Below are 22,008 nucleotides of genomic sequence, written 5' to 3'. Positions count from 1 at the left end.
ACTTTTTCTAGACCACATCTTTCACTACCATGGCATGGTCTCAGCACCTGTTTCAGACAGAGGTGTACAGTTCCAATCTAGGTTTTGGAAAACACTTTTCCAACTACTAAATGTCAAGGTCAACCTCTCCTCAGCCCATCATCCTGCCTTGAATGGAGAAGCTGAACCAGATCCTCAAACAGTACTTGAGATGCTACTGCATCTACAGCCAGGACAACTAGCCATCATTATTGACACTTGCAGAATTTTCTTACAACCATTTGCTGCATTCATTGACTTCAATGGCACCATTTCAAGCCATATATGGCACATACCCCAGACCACCCTGCACTGGATTTAAGTGTTTCTGGGCAGTTGACTTCTTACAGGAGCAACCTGCTGCCCCAAACCTTTTGAAATAACAGCATGACAAAGTGAAACAGGGTCTAGGACAACTCGTGGTCAGCTCACCATGGCCAGCTCACCTCTGCCAACACAATGCCACCAAGTCACCGCAGGACAATGCCACACAGCCAACTCACCAAAGGAACAACTTGCTGTAGGCAGCCAGAGGGCAAGGCAGCCGGGCGAATGGTTGAGCAGAGAGCAGAGCACATTGGGACAGGCAGTGGGGAAGCAGCAGCAGCTAGGGGCTTCCCATTTTCACATTCCACTGCCATGCCAAGCTCGGAGGTGCCGCTGATGCCACCAGAACACTGAGAGTGGAACTGTTGGTGAGCCTGGCGGAGTGGTGGCAGTGACATTGGTGGCATCTCTGAGCCCAGCGGTGGCAGCATTGGTGGGGTGTGTGTGTGAAAATGGGAAGACCTTGGCCGCTGCTGTTTCCCCACTGCCCATCCTGACACGCTCTGCACACTGCCCAAACGCCTCTCTGAGCACCCATAGCGACTTGTCTCCCCAGTGAGATGGCCATGTGGCATTGTCCTGCGGCAATTTGGTGGTGGTGAGTTGGCAGTGGCGAGCTGGCGGTGGTAAGCCATCTCATTCTGAGCAAAACAGGCTTACAAAGAAGGCAACAAAGGCCCATTGCATTGGCGGGAGGGACCACCCAAAGCAGTAGGAGACAAGGCTTGGCTCTCTATCAAGTTCTTAGCCACTTCAAGACCTTCCAGGAAGCTAGACACTAAATTTGTGGGATCATGCAAAGTTCTCTGACAAATCAACCCTGTACCCTTTTACCTCCAATTGCCTCCATCAATGAAGGTGCATCTGGTATTTCAACAAGCGTTGCTCTCCAAAGAAGATCCCCCGAAGCACAAGAAGAGATGTTCTAAGTGATCTAAGTCAAGTATCAAGGCCGACTCGCTCTGTGCTTTCGCTTACAGCCAGACAACAGAAACCAGGGAGGGGGGAAGGAATGATTGGAATGTATGGGTGGTTGGGAGGGAACTGAGGAATTCATGTGCACCTTCTGGGGCCTGGGAGAATCTCGACATCTCAAGGTCAAATAATGAGAGCCTTCTGAACTGAGCAGACTGTTTCCCAAAACAAAGAGATTGCACTGGATTGGTGGACACTGGACAGTGGGTGACCCGGGGGGGGGAGGGTTTTTTTTAAACTATGTAGTTCTTTCTGCAAAAAGTCTGAACTGACTTTGCTTCTACTGAGCCTATATGGATCTATCAGTTATATTCTTGGTAAAATAATGTCCCAGGAGTTCTTTTACTGCATATGCCAACAGGACAGTTGACATTAAGCCAGTTCTCATAGTAGTAGACTACCTGGATCTCGCCAGGAGGCCAACAACCCCGAGATGTCGGTGGCAGACAAAGATTCGGAGGAGAGGAAGAAGTGAGTAATGTACCCAGATGATGCAGCCCAGGTTCATGCCATCACCTCCAACCTGGAAAGGAATGCTTCTGGATGGTTGGTATCTCTGCATGATGAGGGGACTCCGGAGCTGAGCAACCTGCAGACCTTCATGCACGCACTGCGAGAGCAGTTTCAAGATCCTATGGCACCTTGACACGCAGAGGCCCGCATTGGCACCCTAAAGCAGGTTCAAGACTTCCGCAGTCTGGCCAGCCACCTGAGAGACTGGCCCAAGCACATGCTGATTTACCTATTTCAGGAAGGACTAAACAAAGAGCTATATACCACAACTGCCTACCCTGCCGGGGGTGCCACGCAACCTGCGAGCATGGCACCAAGTGGCCACTAAAGTGGAGATTGACCTAATGGAGTGCCGCAAACACACTACGCAGGAAAGCCAGATTTTGGTGTACTCCTCAGGAGTAAGGGGGGGGGTCCTCACAGCCCTACTGGACTCAGGGTGCACCAGGTGCTTTGTTAGCCCCCAGGTGGTAGAGAAGCTAGAGATAAGGCTGAGAAAACTGAGACAGCCCATGTCCTTTTCCCAGTTGGATGGCTCCATAACAGGTGGAGTGCCAGGGACCTGCCTGACCGAGCACATAAAGCTCAAAGCTGGAGCCCATATAGAGGCTATTCAATTCACTGTAGTCCCTGGGATGACAAAAGGTATGGACCTAGGGCTAGCGTGGTAGAAAAAATGGCACCCCTCTGTTAAGTAGGATAAGACCAAGTGGCACATGCAGAGAAAAACAGCCGACCAGCAAGGATTACTGAAAGTGTTAAAAGCTAGCCCTGTGGCCATGGTTAGGGAAGCAAAAGCATAAACCACTAATAAACTGGAGGGAGGGGAACTGTGACCCAGTGGAGGTTTTTAGCAAAAAGTAATCGGATGCACTCCCAACCCACAGACTGTGCAATTGAGATTGTGCTAGGGGCAAAGTTACCCAAACCAAAGATGTACTCAATGACACCCAAGGAAATGGAAGAGCTCCAGGGATTTATAGACAAAAACCTAGCTAGAGGATTTATCCAGCTGGTGAAATCAAGGATGGCTGCCCCCAAGCTTTTCAAAGAAAAGAAGGATGGGTCCCTTAGATTGTGTGTACATTTATAGGGGACTGAATTGTATTTGCATGGAAAACATATACCCGCTCCCGCTAATGAGGGACACGATAGGCTATCTGGCCAAAGGGAGGATCTTCACAAAGTTGGACTTGACAGAGGCATACTATCGAGTGAGGATTCAGGAGGGGGACGAGTGGAAGACTGTGTTTAGTTGCTACCAGTTTCAAGTGATGCCATTTGGATTGCAAGGACTGCCTGCTATGTTCATGCAGCTGATAAACAAAGTTTTGCATGAGCACCTGTACAAAGGCGTCCTGGTATACCTGAACAATATATTAGTTTATACCAAGACCGCAGGGCGGTACTCGAGAACCTACAGAAAGCCCAGCTTTATGCCAAGCTGTCTAAGTGCGATTTTCACAAAACTAGCCTAGACTACCAGGGGTACCACATTTCAAGAGAGGGGGTGGAAATGGACCCTGTTAAAGTGAAGGCGATATTACAATGGGAACCCTCTCGAACCAGGAGGCAGTTGCAAAGTTTCCTCGGCTTTGCAAACTTCTACTGTCAATTCATCCCTACATTCGCACAGATAGCCCTGCCGATTACCAACTTACTGAAAACATAAGGTGTGTGTGAAACCCAAGCCCAGTCAAACTCTGGTCTCTCAGGTGCCAAGTCGCATTCGAGAAACTAAAGCACCTCTTTGCTGCAGAACTGGTCCTAAAACACCCCATCCCAGTTGAGCCTTTTGTGATACAGGCAGATGCTAGTAATGTAGCTGTAAGCTTGGTCTTGCTTCAGAAGAATGTCAAGAGGGAGCTGCAGCCCTGCGCCTTTACATCGCGTAAGCTTTCTGAAACTGAAAGGTGATGGGCTATTTGGGAGAAAGAAGTCTATGTGGTCCGATGGGGCCTCCTAACGGAGGCAGTTCCTAGAAGGCAGTAAGATTCCATTTGAGGTATGGACAGACCACAAGAACCTAGAAGCATTTAGCCCCCCACCCCTGGAAACTGTCACCTAAGCATGTCCAATGGGCTCAATACTTCAACCGTTTCAACTTCACCCTCTGCTACCTACTTGGGGGGGGGGGATTTCCTGGCGGACAGTCTTTCCCAGATGCCACAGTACAACAGTGCCCGAGAGGAGGTCATTAACTCCATCATCCCATCTAGACAGTTCGCAGCACCAGCCCTCACGAGGCAGCAGAGGGCTCCACCATTGAAACCAGACAAAGATCTAACACAACCACTGAGAGATGCTTTGGTGGGCGACGAGTGGTTTGAACAGCATAGAGGCAGTCTATCTCTAAAGGAGCGACTGGCATGGATGGGGAGTAAGGTGTATGTGCTAGCGAGCCAGAGGACTCTAAACCTACAGCAGAGTCATGATTCTCGGGCAGCAGGGCATTTTGGATTTTAAAGACTCTCCACCTAGTGAAAGGGCAGTTCTGGTGGCCAAAGGTGAAGAAGGACATAGAGGCTTGATGTCAACGTCTCACCGCTGGCATAGAGAGGAGAGATAAGCCCTGAACTTTTGCCTGCTAAATCCCTTTGAAGCTGGGTCGTCGTGGAAATGAAGGGAGGGAGGACATTCCTGTGAAATGACGAGACAAGAAGTCAGTAGAGTGACTTGGAAAATAGCCAATGAGAAGCAGATAATTGGGGATCGGAAAGGGAGGGATTGGGGGGCAAAAGGTCAGTCTTGTCCGCATCGAGTCATGATCCGGTTGCTGTGCTCAAATAAAGAGAAGATTTCCTTAAAGATTGGCAGTTTGGAAATTCATTTATTTTGAGATAGCATCGAAGTCTGACAGATGGACAAGACTCACAACTTTCCAAGCCAAACTGGCAAACCTCCAGCCCTCCAGCTCCCTACCAAATGTTTGGACGGATTGGAGGCAAGGTTCTGAAGCCATGGCAGCAAGCCAGCTCTCTACTGAAAGTCTACTCCAAACGGCTGTGAAGTAGCCACCCCTCCCTACTCCAGCCAGCTTGGATGCAACGGGGCCACCCCCTCCCCCAGCAAAGCTGCAACCCCCCCTTCCCCCCCCCCCCCCCCCGGCCACAGAATTACCAAGGACAGACGATCGTGCTCCAGCCCAAGAGAAGAAAAAATGATGAACCTTGGTGGACTTTGCCAAAATCTGCAGAAGCTGAATTCCCCTTTCCAGACGCTAAAGGTAAGAGGAAGCCCCTGAGTGAATTGGGAAGGGCGAATTGGTTATGGGATTGGCAGCAGGCCAGACAGAAAAAAACTTCAACCCTGCCACTCGAAAGCCCCATGGAGGAGTTAAAGCAAGATTTTGAACGTGCCGTCAGCCTGGAAGAGGGTCCATCCTGCAGGCCCAAAGATAGAAGAAGGCCAGCTGACCCTGTTGAATTAAGTCACCATAGATGGGGGCCCAGCCCGCCCCCCTCCCACACCAGAAGGAGAGAAAGTCCCAGTGTGCATCCATGGGTTCCTCCTCTGCCCAGCAAGCATACCAGCCTACGCAAGGCATCACCCCCCAGCCCCCGAATGAGAGATGAGGAAGAAACCCAACGATACCCTAGACAGGCACACAGAGCCCCATTATGGGAGGAGGGGCCACCGAGGGCAGAGCCACCCCGGTTCAGAGGGAAGTTTGATGGGGATCCAGACCAGGTGGCGCAGTTCCTCGACGCAGCTGAGGTCTATATCAAGTGCTATGGGCACCTTTACCCATTCCCCAGAGCCCTGGTCAATGCCATTTCAGAAGGGCTGGAGGGAGAAGCAAAGACTTGGTCATCAGCCCTCTACAAGCCCCCCAACTGCAAGACGCAAATGATTTCTTGCAACTACTGCGGGCGAGGTTCGAGGAAGTAGGGGAGGACCCATATGTGGAAGACGAACTCAGAAGCCTAATGCAGAGAGGGAAGCCCATCAGGGAGCACATTCGTGAGTTCCGAAGAGTCGTGGGCACCTTGCCTCCCCTACCTGAGCGACTGCTAGTGTATTTTTTCAGAACGAGCCTAGATAAGCAGATCGCTCAAGTGACCGCTTATCGGGACATCCTGAACCGACTCTCCGAATGGTTCCGCGTGGCGATGCAAGTTGAAAGGGGACTGCGCGCCAAAGACATGCTAAAGCAACCAGAGGCCAGGGAGAGATACCAATCGGACCCGAGGCCACAGACCAGACGAGGAACCATGGCACCACGGCCTACCCAAAGGCCTTTCGTTCCGCGGAGCCCAATGAGATGCTACAGATGTGGAGGAATGGGCCATCTAGCAGCAGCCTGTGGAACCCCGGGCCCGAGGCCAAACCCTCAGCCAAAGGCACGAGAACGGGGCCCCAAGCGAGCCACCGATGCGCCACGAAGTCTCCCCCCCCGGCACAGAGGTCTTCGCCCACCTGACCGAGACAAGGGGAGTCCCGGATGATGGAGACCAATCCCCCGACTCGTATGACAGCGAGGACGAGGGTGAAGATGACCCAATGGTGAGTGGACCCATCCACCCTTTCCTTCTCCCCATACGCCTAACAGCCCCAAAGACAGGTACCCAAGAGACTTTCCAAGCCCTGATAGATTCGGGCTGCACTAGGTGCCTGATTAATCTACCCACAGTCCTAAAATTGGGGATCCGAGCTAAGAAGCTCAACCACCCAATTCGATTTGAGCAAGTTGATGGGACCCTAGTAGGCGGAGCTTGCGCCACACACCTGACCGAACCAGTGAAGCTAGAACTAGGGGATCACTGGGAGACGATACGGTTCATAATAGCCCCCAAGATGGCCGATCCAGTCATACTGGGACTTTCCTGGCCAGCAAGTGGGGTCCAATTATCTGGTGGCAAGAGGGGACCCGCAGATTGAGGATAGCCAAAGGGCCCCAACCTCTGCCATTCCAACCAGAACAAACACCCCCCACACTCGAGCCCCAATGTCTCCCGCCTGAACAAAAAAAGATGGCACCGACGCAAGGGCCCCTCCCGAAGGGCACCACGAAGCAGCTGGGGCCCACATCCAACAACACCCATGAAACAGAGCAGATTCCAAAAGACTACCAACACCTAGCAGAGGTATTTAGCGAGACCGAGTGTGATGTCCTACCTCCCCACCGCGATGCCGACTGCACCATCAAAATCATCCCTGGGGCGAAACTACCTAAACCTAAATTGTATGCCATGACGCCCCATGAAATGCAAGAAATGCGAAACTACATAGACAAGAACCTACGAAGGGGTTTCATTGAGCCAATCAAACCGCGGGTCGCGGCACCAGTCCTTTTCAAAGAGAAGAACGACGGCTCTATGTGTCTGGTAGTCGACTTCCGGGGATCAATGCCGTCTGCGTACACAACTTATACCCCCTCCCCCTCATGAAAGACATGCTAGCCCACCTGGCCAAGGGGAAGATCTTCACCAAACTAGACCTCCGCGAAGCCTACTACTGAGTACGCATCAGGGAAGGAGACGAGTGGAAGACAGCGTTCAACTGCCCCCTGGGAAGTTACCAATTCAAGGTGATGCCATTTGGGCTACAGGGAGCCCCAGCTGTGTTCATGCAATTGATAAACGAAGTTCTACATGACCACTTGTACAAAGGGGTCCTTGTCTACGTAGATGACATTCTCATTTACACGGAGACCATAGACGAACACATACCCCTCGTACGCAAAGTGCTGGAAAAACTGCTGAAAGCGAACCTCTATGTCAAACTGTCAAAATGCGAGTTTCATCAATCGCATCTAGACTATTTAGGTTACCGAGTGTCAAACGAGGGGATAGAGATGGACCCGGCTAAAGTACAATCAATCCTAGACTGGCGACCCCCTCGCACCCGCAGGCAACTACAAAGCTTCCTGGGAATCGCGAATTTCTACAGGCAATTCATCCCCTCCTTTGCAAGAATTGCCAAACCTCTGACGGACCTCCTAAAGACAGGAAGTCCGACAACGAAACCCTGCCCGGGACAGCCTCTACAGTGGGACCCGGCCTGCCAACAGGCATTCGAGACACTAAAACAAATGTTTGCAAAAGAACCGGTCTTGAAGCATCCTGACCCCGAACAACCCTTCGTCATCCAAGCAGATGCCAGCGATGTGGTAGTAGGGGCAGTCCTACTTCAAAAGAACAGCCAGGGGGACCTGCAACCTTGTGCCTACACATCCCGCAAACTCACCGACACAGAAAGACGATGGGCGGCATGGGAAAAAGAAGCGTTCGCGGTGAGATGGGTGCTGTTAACCTGGCGACACCTGCTAGGAGGAGGCCAGACACCGTTCGAGGTTTGCACTGATCACAAAAACCTGGAGGCCCTCAAGACCCCACGGAAGTTATCGCCCAGGCAAGTCCGGTGGGCCCAATACTTCAATCGTTTCAACTTCGAGCTGAAGCACATCCCGGGGGGGAAGAACTTTCTGGCCGACGCCCTCTCCCGAATGCCTCAATACAACAGTGAACGTGAGCAGATAGTGAATCCCATCATTCCTCCTGCCCAAGGAGTGGGCCAAGTAACCACCAGACGACAGCATCGAGACCAGCAGGGCCAACCCGCCAGTGACCTAACGACGAGGCTCAAGGCAGAAACGTTGGCGGACCCCTGGTTCCGAGACAATCAACATCTCTTGACAAAGAGAGATGGCCTAGCATGGAGAGGGACGAAACTTTATGTCCCAGAGGCCTTACACACCTTGGTCCTCAAGAGAAGTCACGATGTCAAACCAGTGGGACATTTTGGCTTCCTAAAGACTCTGCACTTAGCACGGAGACAGTTTTGGTGGCCCCACATGAGAAAAGATGGAGACAGATATGTAAAAAGCTGTACCATCTGTGCCACGATGAAAACCCGACCAGGAAGGCCCCTGGGGCTGCTGCAGCCAGTAGCTGAACCGTCAAGGCCATGGGAGGAGATTGCTATGGACTTCATAGTCGAACTGCCGAGAAGCAGCAGAAGCACAGTAATCTGGACTGTAATAGACTTATTCTCCAAACAGGCACATTTCATACCCTGCAGCGGACTACCCTCAGCCCGCCAATTGGCCAAACTGTTCGTAAAACACATCTACCGCCTGCACGGAGTACCCAGAAGAATCATCTCCGATCGAGGTGTCCAGTTTACAGCGAAGTTCTGGAGGGAATTCCTTCGATCCATAGGATCATCCCAAGGCCTCAGCTCGGCGTTTCACCCGAGCACCAATGGGGGGGCGGAGAGATTGAATGCCATGATAGAGCAATATCTGAGGTGCTACGTGGACTACCAACAATCGAACTGGGCAGACCTCTTATCGTTTGCGGAGGTCGCATATAACAATGCTGTCCACAGTAGTACAGGACTAACCCCATTTAAGATAGTGAGCGGCATCGATTTTGTCCCCATGCCAGAATACCCAAGGGAGCCTCCTTCCTCAGTTACCTTGACCGAATGGATGGCAATGTTGAGAGAAACCTGGGAGAACGTCAAGAGGGCATTAGACAAGGCAGCACGGTCTTATAAGAAACAAGCAGATAAGCACCGAGCCCCCCAGAGGCCGTTCCAAGTAGGGGAGAAGGTCTACCTCTCCACCAAGTATTTAAGACTCAGACTCCCGACCAGAAAACTGGGGCCGAAATTCATAGGACCATTTCCAATAGTAGAAATAATCAACCCGGTCACAGTACAACTGCAGTTGCCCCGGTTACTAGGGAGGATACACCCCGTTTTTCACAGTAGCCTCCTGAAGCCTGTGGTAGGGTCAACTTTAAGGCCGGTGCCACGTGATCCCCCCAGGGCCCTTGATGGTTGGAGGCCAGACCCACTATGAAGTACAGCGAGTTCTCGATTCGAGGTGGCACAGAGGGTGCCTCCAGTACTTAATTAAGTGGAAGGGTTACCCCTTGTCAGAAGCTTCCTGGGTGAAGAGCACAAACATCCAAGCTGACCGTCTCATAACTAAATTCCATGCAGATCACCCGGACAAGCCAGGATGGGGTGGGGTACACCCTCGGACGGGGTGAGGTACTAAACTTGTTGTTTATTTCGCGCAGGCCTCACGGAGAGAGTGAAGGGAGAGGGGCCGGATGTCAGCGTCTCACCGCTGGCATAGAGAGGAGAGAGATAAGCCCTGAACTTTTGCTTGCTAAATCCCTTTGAAGCTGGGTTGTCGTGGAAATGAAGGGAGGGGGGACATTCCTGTGAAATGACGAGACAAGAAGTCAGTAGAGTGACTTGGAAGATAGCCAATGAGAAGCAGATAATTGGGGATCGGAAAGGGAGGGATTGGGAGGCAAAAGATCAGTCTTGTCCACATCAAGTCATGATCCAGTTGCTGTGCTCAAATAAAGAGAAGATTTCCTTAAAGATTGGCAGTTTGGAAATTCATTTATTTTGAGATAGCATCGAAGTCTGACACTTATGTAGCCAGCAGCCCTGTGTGTGCTTCAATGAAACAGTGACCCGGCAAGCACCCAGGACTGTTGCAGCCAGTGGCCAACCCCACGAAACTCTGGGAGGAAATCTTTATGGACTTTTATTGTGGAGCTGCCAGAAAGCACTGGGAACACCGTGATCTGGACTATTACCGACTTGTTTTTCCAAACAAGGCCATTGTTGAGTCCTACCGGAGCTCGCCATCGATGGGGGGTGTGGGAGACGAAGGAGTGGAGATAAGCAGCCGCAGCGAACACACAAACAGTTCCTGGATAGCAGCATTCAGGGCGATGATTGATGACGTTGCCGGGCCTCTCCGATTCTGCTGTCCTCGCTGCTCTGGTGCTCGCAGCTGTTACTGTTAAGGGAGTGGGGGGTGCTTGATTGATAATCACCGGATGTATGTTTAAGGGGCTGAGTTTTTGTTAAATAGCGCTGTGGTGTGGTTACACCCAGCGCTGACTTTGAACCAAAACACCGACTTGTACTTTACTTTTGACTGCAAGCTTATCATTGCCAAAGTAAACCCTGATTCTCTGTGCGTTACTGGTGATTATTTCCTATCGCAGTTCTGAACGAACGACAAGCTGAGAGAAAGTCAGCGCTTGGTTCCTTTTTGCAAGAGGTGAGGATTCCCTGTGGCTTTGCAGCAAAGGGGGATATGGCAGAAGGGACGGCCTTGGAAGAGCAGGAGTGTGGTGGAGATGTGGAGGGGGAGGAACCACTGATAGAGGAGGTGAAGGAGAGTGTGGAACAGTTGGCAGTGCTTGAATGGCAGGCCCCTAGAACCAGAAAGCAATTACAGAGCTTTCTAGGCTTTGCAAACTTCTATCGGCAGTTCATTCCCAGATTTGCTGAAATAGCCCTACCACTAATGGATCTGTTACGGACCAAACCGGCCACAGCTAAACCAAAGCCGGGACAAGCATTGACGTGGTCGTCAGCGTGTGAAATGGCTTTCGAGCAGTTAAAAACACTCTTTGCTCAAGAACCAGTACTCAAGCATCCAGACCCAACGCAGGCATTCGTAGTCCAGGCAGATGCTAGCGACGTGGCTGTAGGAGCAGTACTCCTACAAAGAACACAGCAGGGAGGGTTACAACCTTGTGCCTATACGTCTAAAAAGTTAACCACGACAGAGCGGGCATGGGCGATCTGGGAAAAAGAGGCATTCGCGGTCCGTTGGGCGTTGATGACATGGCGACATCTCTTGGAGGGGGTGTCTCATTCTTTTGAGGTATGGACGGACCATAAAAACTTAGAAGCCTTACAAACGCCCAGGCGACTATCTCCCAAACAGATAAGGTGGGCACAATATTTCCAGCGTTTCTCTTTCCGGTTGCGGTATGTTCCTGCTGGGAAAAACTTCCTGGCTGATGCGCTGTCCCGGATGCCACAGTATAATAGCAAGCGAGAGGAAGTGATAGAACCTCTAATTGCACCTTCCCAAACCCTATTAAGACTTACAAAAGTAGATGGTCACTTACGTACCGAGTTTAAAACAGCTTTACAACAGGATCAATGGGTAATCCAAAACCCCTCTATGGTTAGCTATAATGATGGAATAGCGTGGAGGGAGAATAGAATATATGTTCCAGAACGTTTACGGAACGTAGTGTTATGCAGGTGCCATGATGCCAAATCAGCAGGCCATTTTGGGTACTTAAAAACTCTACACCTTGTGAGGAGGCAATTCTGGTGGCCACGAATGCGTAAGGACATAGAAACATACGTAAAAGGTTGCACAACCTGTGCAACCGCCAAACCCTGGTCTGGACGACCGTTAGGACTATTACAGACAGTCGCGAATCCTAGCAGGCCTTGGGAAGAGATCGCTATGGATTTCATAGTCGATCTCCCCCCTAGCCATGGCCACACTGTAATTTGGACGGTGGTAGATCTGTTTTCGAAACAGGCCCACTTTGTGCCATGTAAAAGCATACCATCCGCGCGACAATTAACCGAACTCTTTTTGCAACATATCTATCGTCTCCATGGAGCACCTAAGAGGATTATATCCGACCGCGGTGTTCAATTCACCTCTAAGTTTTGGAGACGATTTGTCCGTTTAATTGGGTCCTCTCAAGGGTTAAGTTCAGCATTCCACCCGAGCACTAACGGGGCGGCTGAACGGGCCAATGCCATGATCGAAAGATATATCAGATGCTACGTTTCTTACCAGCAGATGAATTGGTCAGGACTCCTGCCTTTCACCGAAGTGGCATATAACAACATACCCCACCGCAGTACTGGGTTCTCCCCTTTCCAAGTAATATATGGCCGAGAGTTTTCAGCCATTCCAGAGTTAGATCCCCCTATGACAGACGCTGACATGCCACGCGGTTGGGCCGATAAAATTAGTCATGTATGGCCAAGTGTAAAAACAGCATTACAAAAGGCAGCAGACGAGTACAAAAAATATGCAGACAAGAAAAGAGCTGATCCAAAACCATTCCAGATAGGAGACAAAGTATACTTATCTACGAAATACCTTAAACTCCAACTGCCCAGTAAAAAATTAGGACCTAAATATATAGGACCATTTCCCATAACACAAGTCATCAATCCCGTAACCGTAGCTCTTAAACTTCCCCCTCTGTTCAGTAGGATACATCCCGTATTCCATAGCAGTTTGGTGAAACCGGTGACGATAGAAAGGCCAGGTACCTTGACTACTCCACCAGGTCCCGTGCATACCAACCAATATGAGATAGACCGAATATTGGACTCCAGGGTTCATAGGGGGATGTTACAATATCTTGTGCGGTGGAAAGGATACCCTGTAATACAGGCCTCGTGGGTGGCAGCACCCGATGTTCACGCTGCCCGATTGATACAACGGTTCCATCGGAAATACCCAGACAAACCTAATGCAGGATCGTAACAGTGACTAACATTTGTATGCTTTCTATTTATAGGTGAGCTCCTGGTAGGGGGGGCCGCCTGTCGAGTCCTACCGGAGCTCGCCATCGATGGGGGGTGTAGGAGACAAAGGAGTGGAGATAAGCAGCCGCAGCGAACACACAAACAGTTCCTGGATAGCAGCATTCAGGGCGATGATTGATGACGTTGCCGGGCCTCTCCGATTCTGCTGTCCTCGCTGCTCTGGTGCTCGCAGCTGTTACTGTTAAGGGAGTGGGGGGTGCTTGATTGATAATCACCGGATGTATGTTTAAGGGGCTGAGTTTTTGTTAAATAGCGCTGTGGTGTGGTTACACCCAGCGCTGACTTTGAACCAAAACACCGACTTGTACTTTACTTTTGACTGCAAGCTTATCATTGCCAAAGTAAACCCTGATTCTCTGTGCGTTACTGGTGATTATTTCCTATCGCAGTTCTGAACGAATGACAAGCCGAGAGCCATTTTGTGGTGTGCTCTAGGATTGCTTCATTCTGGTCCTTGGCTAAGCTATTTGTGCAGCATGGGGTCCCAAAGTGTATCATCTCAGACCAGGGAGTGCAATTCACGTCAAAGTTTTGGAGGGAATTCCTGAGTTTGATAGGCTGTTCCCAGGGATTTAGCTCTGCCCATAATCCTCAAACAAAACCAGGCTTGTGAACACACAAACTCAGTCCCGGAGCAATACCTGTGATGTTATGTGATTTATCAACAAACCAATTGGACTGCGCTTCTGCCTTTCACAGAAATGGCCTATAATAACTTGGTGCATAGTAGCACTGGATTTACCCCTTTCCAGGTGGCCACTAGGTTAGAGTTTGTGCCTATGCCAGAACTCTCTCACGACAGACCCTTGTCAGCCTCATTGGCCGAGTGGCTGGATAATTTGAAAGCCACGTGGGTCACAGTGCATAAGGTGCTAGAAAAAGTGAGGGAACTGCAGAAAAGACAAACAGACAGGAATAGGGCACCCCAGAGGGAGTTCAGAGTAGGAGACAGAGTGTATCTGTCCACGAAGTTTTTGAATTTGGGGCAACCCTGCAAAAACCTGGGACCCAAGTACATAGGACCTTTCCCAATTGTCCAGATCATAAATCCGTTGACAGTGGAATTGGAGCTGTCTAAAAGCCTCAGGCGCAACCATCCACTGTTTCATTGTAGTCTGTTGAAAACTTTCCATAGGCTCAGTGTTAAGACCTGCTACGAAGCCACCTCCCCCTCCCATCCTAGTGAAGGGAGAGGAACATTTTGAGCAAGGAAATCCTTGACTCCAGGTACTACAAAGGGAAGTTGCAGTATCTAGTATTATGGAAGGGTTACCCTTTAGCAGATGCAGAATGGGTGGTGGCAAAAGATGTTAGGGCATCTAGACTTATTCACTGGTTCCATGCCAAACATCCCACCCGGCCCTGGTAGGATGTCGAAACAGAAAACTGTATGTAATATAACTTCATGTATGTTTGCTCTTTTGTAGGACTAATCTTTCTTCTGGAGGGTCAGCATGTGAAGGTCGACTCACACTTTCGCTCGCAGCCAGACAACAGAAACCCGGGGGGGGGAGGAATGATTGGAATGTATGGGTGGCTGGGAGGGAATTGAGGAATTCATGTGCACCGTCTGTGGCCTGGGAGAATCTCAACACCTCAAGGTCGAACGATGAGAGCCTTCTGAGCGGAGCAGACTGTTTCCCAAAACAAAAAAGATTGCACTGGATTGGTGGATACTGGACAGTTGGTGGCCCAGGGGGGAGCTTAAGCTTGCAATAAACCTTTATATTCATTTGAACTGCCTGGATTTCCTGATTTCCCCAGCGTTTCACAGTTTGTACTTAGTGTCTAATGCATATTGCTACAGTGTCTCCAACAGTAGTCTGCCACCATTGATGGATATCAGTTACCCTGATACCGTTTTTCCATTGTGGCAATGTCCTGGTGAAAATTTTCACCATGCTCGTCACTGACTGCACCTAGATTTGAGGGAAAGAAGTCCCAAGTGTGAATGCAAAAAATAAATCTTCAGTGACATGTTGCACTTCATGGTCTTGTATGCTGTGAGACTTTTGTCAATCAGCTGAATGTAATTTGGTGCTCGGTAGTTGCCAAGAAAATTCTCAATGGCATCCTTGAATGCTTTCCAGGCGATTTACTCTGGCCCTGCTAACACATCTTCGAACCACTTGTCATTGATGATGTATCTGATCTGTGGACCAATAAACATGCCTTCCTTAACCTTGGCATCAGTTATTCTTGGAAACATCTGTGTCAAATAACAAAAACCTTCACCTTCCTTGTTTATCGCTTTTGCAAATTTTTTTGTCAGTCTGAGTTTTATGTGAAGCGGAGGCAAAAATATCTTTATTGGGACAACAAGTGCTTCATGTGCCACATTTCTTCTGTCCTGGAACCAAATTCTTTTGGCATGGTCATTTCTTTTTAATGTAAACTGACTCTCTTGCACGGCTGTCCCATTTGCATATGTAACAACAGTACTTGGTATATCCAAGCTGCATTCCAAGCAGCAGAGCCACTACTTTCAGTTCTCCACAGATATTCCAGTTGTACTTGGTGTACTGGATGTGCTTCAACAACAGTTCCGTGTTTTCATGTTTCTTCCATGCGTGCAGCATAGCCAATAGGTACGGAAGGGTGTACATTGCCATTGTGTAACAAGACAGCCTTGAGGCTTAAATCTGATGAATCAATAAAGAGATGCCATTCTAGTGAGCCATGCTCACAACCCAAAGCTGTGAACAAACCGTCAATGTCAGTACAGAAAACGAGGTTGTGCAAAGAATCTTGTTAAATCATCTTGGCAGCTTCGAAAGACAGTCATTTTCATACCTGGTGATAGCAGACACCATCCTTGCAGTCTTGAACCCAATAGATTTGATTTTGACAAACATAAGTCCCTGACCAAGTCATTTAATTCTGCCTTGTGTTATGTGATGAGGCTCACCAGAGATACACACTTCAAAATCCAGTTCATTGTCACTGTCTGTGCCTGACTGGTGCACTGCAGTATCTTTGTTTCATTATCTAAGCTCTATTTGTGGTTTTGGTACTGGCAGATTGTCGTCATGTGACACTAGTCTCATGACTGAAGACAGATTGAGGTATTTAATTGATTTCTTATTTTTAGCAGAGAAACCAGCAACATTAGTCAGACAGAAGTAACAGTCTGTCAGGTGATCATTCTGTTCTTGCCGTATCATCGCAACAGCAAATGGCATTGACTTCCGAGTCACTCTGAGCCAAGCTCTAACATCAACAGCGCATCTTGCATAACAAAATGTGAGGAGCTCAAACCTTGTCTTGATCACCAATCTTACAACCAAAGTGCACTTCATATGCTTTCTTAACAAGTCCAGTCACAGTTTTTTTGAGGCTTAAGCGTGCACTCACCACAAATGTAGATCACGGCTGTACCGACATTGGCAAGAGATTTCTGCTGTCACCAATCATCCTATAGCAAGTCTATAGCTGGGTTACTTGTTATAAGATACACCTCAAAGTGTTCAGGAACAAAACACAAAGTGTTTTGTTGTCCTGTGCAGGTAGCACAACTACTTTAATGTTCTCTGTGGATGGAAATATTTTTAGCCCTGACAATTGTTATCAGTTGTTGGGTTCAGGGCCAGACATGTGTACCTTTCTGTCTCTTCTGTGTCTTCCACACCGGGTAAAATATCAGCCATTTTATGCATGATTATTGAGAAGCCTAGACTGTCTTTTTCCCCTTGTAAGTAAGGTATTTCAGAAGGAAAGAAAAAAGTTCCATCTTTCCAACGGTCTTTGCTTATCATATTGTTGAACTAGAGGAGTCCTGCAAAGGAGAGTAGGGGGAAAATCCAGACGTAAGTGTATATAAATTCTTAATTGGATATAAAAAATATTTGGAAGCTTTTTTGCCAAAGGTGCTGTTACAAAGTGCTAACTGGAAGGGTGTAGCTGCTTTTTTGTAGCTGCTGTATTACTTTTCATATCTTAAACCTGTAAAAAACTACACACAGCTACTGTAAGTATGTGTAAGTGAAAATTTGTAGAAAGAGATTTATGTTTATCCTGCAGAGATTCATCAGCTTCTATTCTTGTAATTTGGTCAGGGGTTTATTTATTTATTTATTCAATTTCTATAGCCGCCCAACTCACCCAAGTGATTTTGGGTGGCTTACAATTCTAACATTATAAAATGTCTACATTTCTGCGCCCAACTGATTAAATAAATCTGGATTCAGTCCAATGTCCCTAAGCACCTAACATCTAGTTTCTCATGTTTTCCATGGGTTGCAATGCTGGAGAAGAAACTGTTCCCTACAGTCTAATTTCTGCTTAACAACATCAAAGCAATCTCTGTGTACAAATTTTCTTTTTTATAAAACAAGAGCTGCATTTTGCAGCTACAGAATTCAAGCTTTTTTTTGCATTACGTTTTCAGGTAAAGTGGATATAAAAAGTCTACACACCCGTAAAAACGCCTGGTTTTTGAGATGTCAAAAAAAATCAGACCAAGATATATCACTTCAGAATTTTTTCCACCTTTAATATAACATAAGATGTACAATTTAATTGAAAAACAAACTGAAATCTTTTAGGGGGAAAATAACAATAAAAATGTACAAAAGTGTGGTTGCTTAAGTGTACACACCCTTAAACTAATACTTTGTTGAAGCACCTTTTGATTTTATGACAGCATTCAGTCGTTCGGGGTAGGAGCCTATCAGCATGGCACATATTGCCTTGGGAATCTTTGCCCACTCTTCCTTGCAAAAGTGCTCCAAATCTGTCAGATTGCGAGGGAATCTCCTGTGTACAGCCCTCTTCAGATCACCCCAGATTTTCAATTGGATTCAAGTCCTGGCTCTTGCTGGGCCATTCTAAAACTTTGATTTTCTTCTGGTGAAGCCATTCTTTTCTTGATTTGGAGGGTATGTGTTGGGTCGTTGTCATGTTGAAAGGTGAAATTCCTCTTCATCTGCAGAATTTTAGCAGAGGCCTGAAGGTTTTGTGCCAAAATTGGCTGATATTTGGAACTGTTCATAATTCCCTCTACCTTGACTAAAGCCCCAGTTCCATCTGAAGAAAAGCAGCCACAAAGCATAATCCTGCCGCCACCATGCTTCATTGTATGGTATACTTTTGGCAATGCGCAGTGTTGCTTTTGCACCAAACATAATTTTTATCAGACATTTTCCCATAGGCTTTTGTCAGACTTGATGTAGGTTTCTGCAAAATGTAGTCAGGCTTGGAAGGTTTTGTTTCTAAAAAAATGCTTCTGTCTTGGAGTCTATGGAGATTCTCAGTCATCCAGGTCATGGTTGTCCCAAAGGTTCTTTTTCAGGAGGCAACTGGACTTTGTTTTTCTTTGAAGACGTTTCACTTCTCATCCAAGAAGCTTCTTCAGCTCTGACTGGATGGTGGGGAATGAAAAGATTTATTTTCCTTGCAGACAGCTCATCATTTGCATTCTTTTAAAGAGTCGTTGAGGCCATTGGAGGTTTATCTGTGTCCTCAGGGTCACCTGAGTAGTACAAATGGGTGTGGCGCCTTCTTGGCTGCATGATGTTTTCTGCCCTGTGTCCATTCACTGTTGAAGACAGGCACAGGCTGTTGGGGATGAGTCTGTGTTTTCTGCATCTAAAACTGAAGTGCAAATGGTTCCTGTAGTGTGCAATTTTTTTGGAAATCTGTTCACACTCCCATACCATTCAAAGGGTGTTTATCCCAAAATGCATAGCTAAAAGTCTAGAGAGATTCTCAGTCATCCAGGTCATGGTTGTCCCAAAGGTGCTTTTTCAGGAGGCAACTGGACTTTCCTGTTTTTCTTTGAAGAAATTTTGCTTCTCATCCAAGAAGCTTCTTCAGCTTTGACTGGATGGTGGGGAATGGAAGGATTTATGTTCCTTGAAGACAGCTGGTCATTTGCATTCTTTTAGAGAGTCGTTGAGGCCATTGGAGGTCTTGCCACTCTTCCCCACAGTCCAGACATATGAAGAATGCATGAGATTGTTGTCACATGTAGTACACAACAAGTACTTGCCAACAATTCCTGTAGCTCCTGTTGCTGTAGGCCTCTTGGCAGCCGTTTGGACCAGTTTTCTTATTTTTTCATCAGTTTTGGAGGGACATCCAGTTCTCGGTAACGTCACTGTTGTGCCATATTTTCCCACTTGCTCGTGACTGTCTTCACTGTGTTTCATGGTACATCCAATGCCTGGAAAAAAAAATTGTACCCTTCCTTCTCCTGACTGATACCTTCCAAGAATGAGATCCCTTTGATGTGTTGTAAGCTCTTTGCAGACCATGGCTTTTTGCTGTAAGATGCAACTGAGTAACTGTCAGAAAAATCCTACTAGAACAGCTCAACTTTATATGGGCTTAATCAGAGCCACTTTAATTGATGGCAGACATGTGCTGACTACTATTTGCCATCAGTGTGAATGTGATTGGTTAATTCTGAACACAGCCACATCCCTACTTATAAGCGGGTGTGCACACTTATGCAACCACGTTGTTGTAATTTTTATTGCTATTTTTCCCCCTAAAATATTTCATTTTGTTTTTCAATTGAATTGTACAGCTTGTATATTTTATTAAAGGTGGAATTTTGAATTTTTAAAGTCTGATTTTTTGTATGTCAAAAACCTGGCATTTTAACAGGGGCGTGTAGACTTTTTATATCCACTGTATGCATAAATTATGCTCATCAATTATCATAGTGACACACATAATGGAACATTAAAACTTTAATTTACTTATTTCCTATGTTATTTCAGAAAGTGCATCTGTGATTACATTCAAAGGCATATAGCAAACAGTGGTGAAAATTATGACAGTGATATGAATAAGGCTCCTAAATGCACTTGCTGTGGTCAGACACCCATATTGTTGAGGATAAGGGACTGATGAATTGAAGGTATGATGCAGGCTTGCTCAACTCTTGACCTGCCAACTCTGAAGGTTACTTTCCTGGCATTAGCAAGATTTTCCTAATTATACTGTATATGATAGCCAAGCATTTCTTACTAGCAGTAGACCAAGCAGTGGAACATGCTTATAGCAATAGCACTTAGACTTATATACCGCTTTACAGTGCTTTACAGCCCTCTCTAAGCGGTTTTACAGAGTCAGCGTATTGCCCCCAACAATTTGGGTCCTCATTTTACCCACCTCGGAAGGATGGAAGGCTGAGTCAACCTTGAGCCTGGTGAGATTTGAACTGCCAAATTGCAGGCAGCCAGCAGTCAGCAGAAGTAGTCTGCAATACTGCACTCTAACCACTGCGCCACCGTGGGTCATAATAATATATTTGCAAGGTATTTTTGCATTTGCAGTTTTATATATATTATGGAGGGTATTTTTGTTTCAGTAAGTAATACATCTCCTTTCCTGATTTCATGCAAACCTTTATTTAAGAGAACAAAAGTCACAAAAACACTTAAGTTACATGCGGATTTATAAAAAAAAGTTTGATCAAGTAAATCACCAGTATTCTTTTCTACTTCTGGAGAAAGTAGAACAATATAAAAATACATACTTGATTAGGTTCTGGAAAGCATAGCCATCTGTCCATTGTTCTGTGTAAGAGGCCCCATGCCGGACTGTAGCAAAGTGACCTAATCGCAACCGATCCTGCATACTCTTATCTCGGCAAGCCATCTTTTCCTGTTTCGACTGGAAAAGAAACGGTAAAGTATCTGAATGCTTTGAATATCCCTATTTACTTATTTAAATTATTTGTCTGGTCACCCATTTTAAAAATGCAATTCTGGGCAGCTGTTCTGACCTAGGCTTCCTGAGACAGTAAAAAGCACACAATTAGTCCCCCAAACCCTCTTTTTATTTCAATGGCTGTGAATGCTGTTCATTCACAGCCCGTAATGAGTCACAAAGAGTTTGTAAGGAGTCCAACAGAAGTCTGCCACAGTCCTTCGGGATAAGGCTGATAAGCACCCACCTTTATCTCCCTTGACACGCTGCCAAATACCTAATTGGCAATTAGCTTTGCAAGGCCACACGGAGCACAGAGTCAAAACGGAGCTTCAGAATTTAAACTGACCAGAACGAACAAAGTTGCTTCCTGAAAAGGCTCACGTGCCTTTGCTCCTCCTTTATGTCTTATGGGAGGGGCCAATCAACTCCAAGCCCTACTCCCAAGTCGTCCCATTTGTCTTAACTGTTCTTGTCTTCTGGCAGCTCTGCGCATGCATGCACTGGGAACAGGTTCCCCCTGTTCCTCTGCCTCGCTGATGTCCGACTCTGGAGGCTCCTGAGGCAGCACATAACTCCCAGATGGCCCTAGCCCCCTCTCTGCCTCTGACACAGAGCCCTCGTCCGAGCCTTCCCCAGACTCCAGGACTGGCCCATGTTCCTTCCCAACCTCCTCGCTGTCCGACTCTGCTGCCAGCTCCGCAGGCTGCCGGCAGACCACAACAGCAGCTTACAACATTGTAATGTTTTATTTATTTGTATCCCACCTTTATTATTTTTGCAAATAACTCAAGGCCGCAAACATATTCAACATACCTTCCTTCTCCTATTTTCCCCACAACAACCCTGCGAGTTGGGCCGAAAGTGACTGACCCAAGGTCACACAACTGACTTTTATGGCTAAGGCAGAACTAAAACTCATGGTCTCCCACTTTCTAGCCTGGTGCCTTAACCACTAGACCAAATTGGTCTCTAATGTTACTCAACCAATCAAAACTAATATCAACATGAACAAAGCAGAGTTGATTCCCAGAGGTCTGGCAGTTTTAGATTTCCATGTAAAAGACATACAGGTAGTCCTTGCTTACCAACCATCTGTTCAGCAGTTGTTCAAAGTTATGGTGGCATTAAAAAAGTAGACTTGTGACCAGTCCT

The 22,008-nt window shown here is 47.4% G+C and overlaps 1 long non-coding RNA gene across 1 annotated transcript in view; it reads right to left on the bottom strand.

Annotated features, from left to right (window-relative positions):
* LOC139317524 (uncharacterized) overlaps positions 1–20,814 on the bottom strand; it is a 38,740-nt gene extending 17,926 nt beyond the window's left edge. The window contains exon 1 of the long non-coding RNA XR_011600461.1: positions 20,681–20,814. This is a non-coding gene — a long non-coding RNA (uncharacterized lncRNA). The remainder of the gene's footprint in view (positions 1–20,680) is intronic.
* Between the last annotated feature and the right edge of the window lie 1,194 nt (positions 20,815–22,008).

Source organism: Pituophis catenifer, unplaced genomic scaffold (genome assembly GCF_029215685.1).
Source record: "Pituophis catenifer annectens isolate HBS135680 unplaced genomic scaffold, rPitCat1.0.hap2 SCAF_5, whole genome shotgun sequence".
In the NCBI taxonomy this organism is placed as follows: domain Eukaryota; kingdom Metazoa; phylum Chordata; class Lepidosauria; order Squamata; family Colubridae; genus Pituophis; species Pituophis catenifer.
Note: the sequence above shows the minus strand (reverse complement) of the source record. Positions and strands in the feature narration are given on the sequence as shown.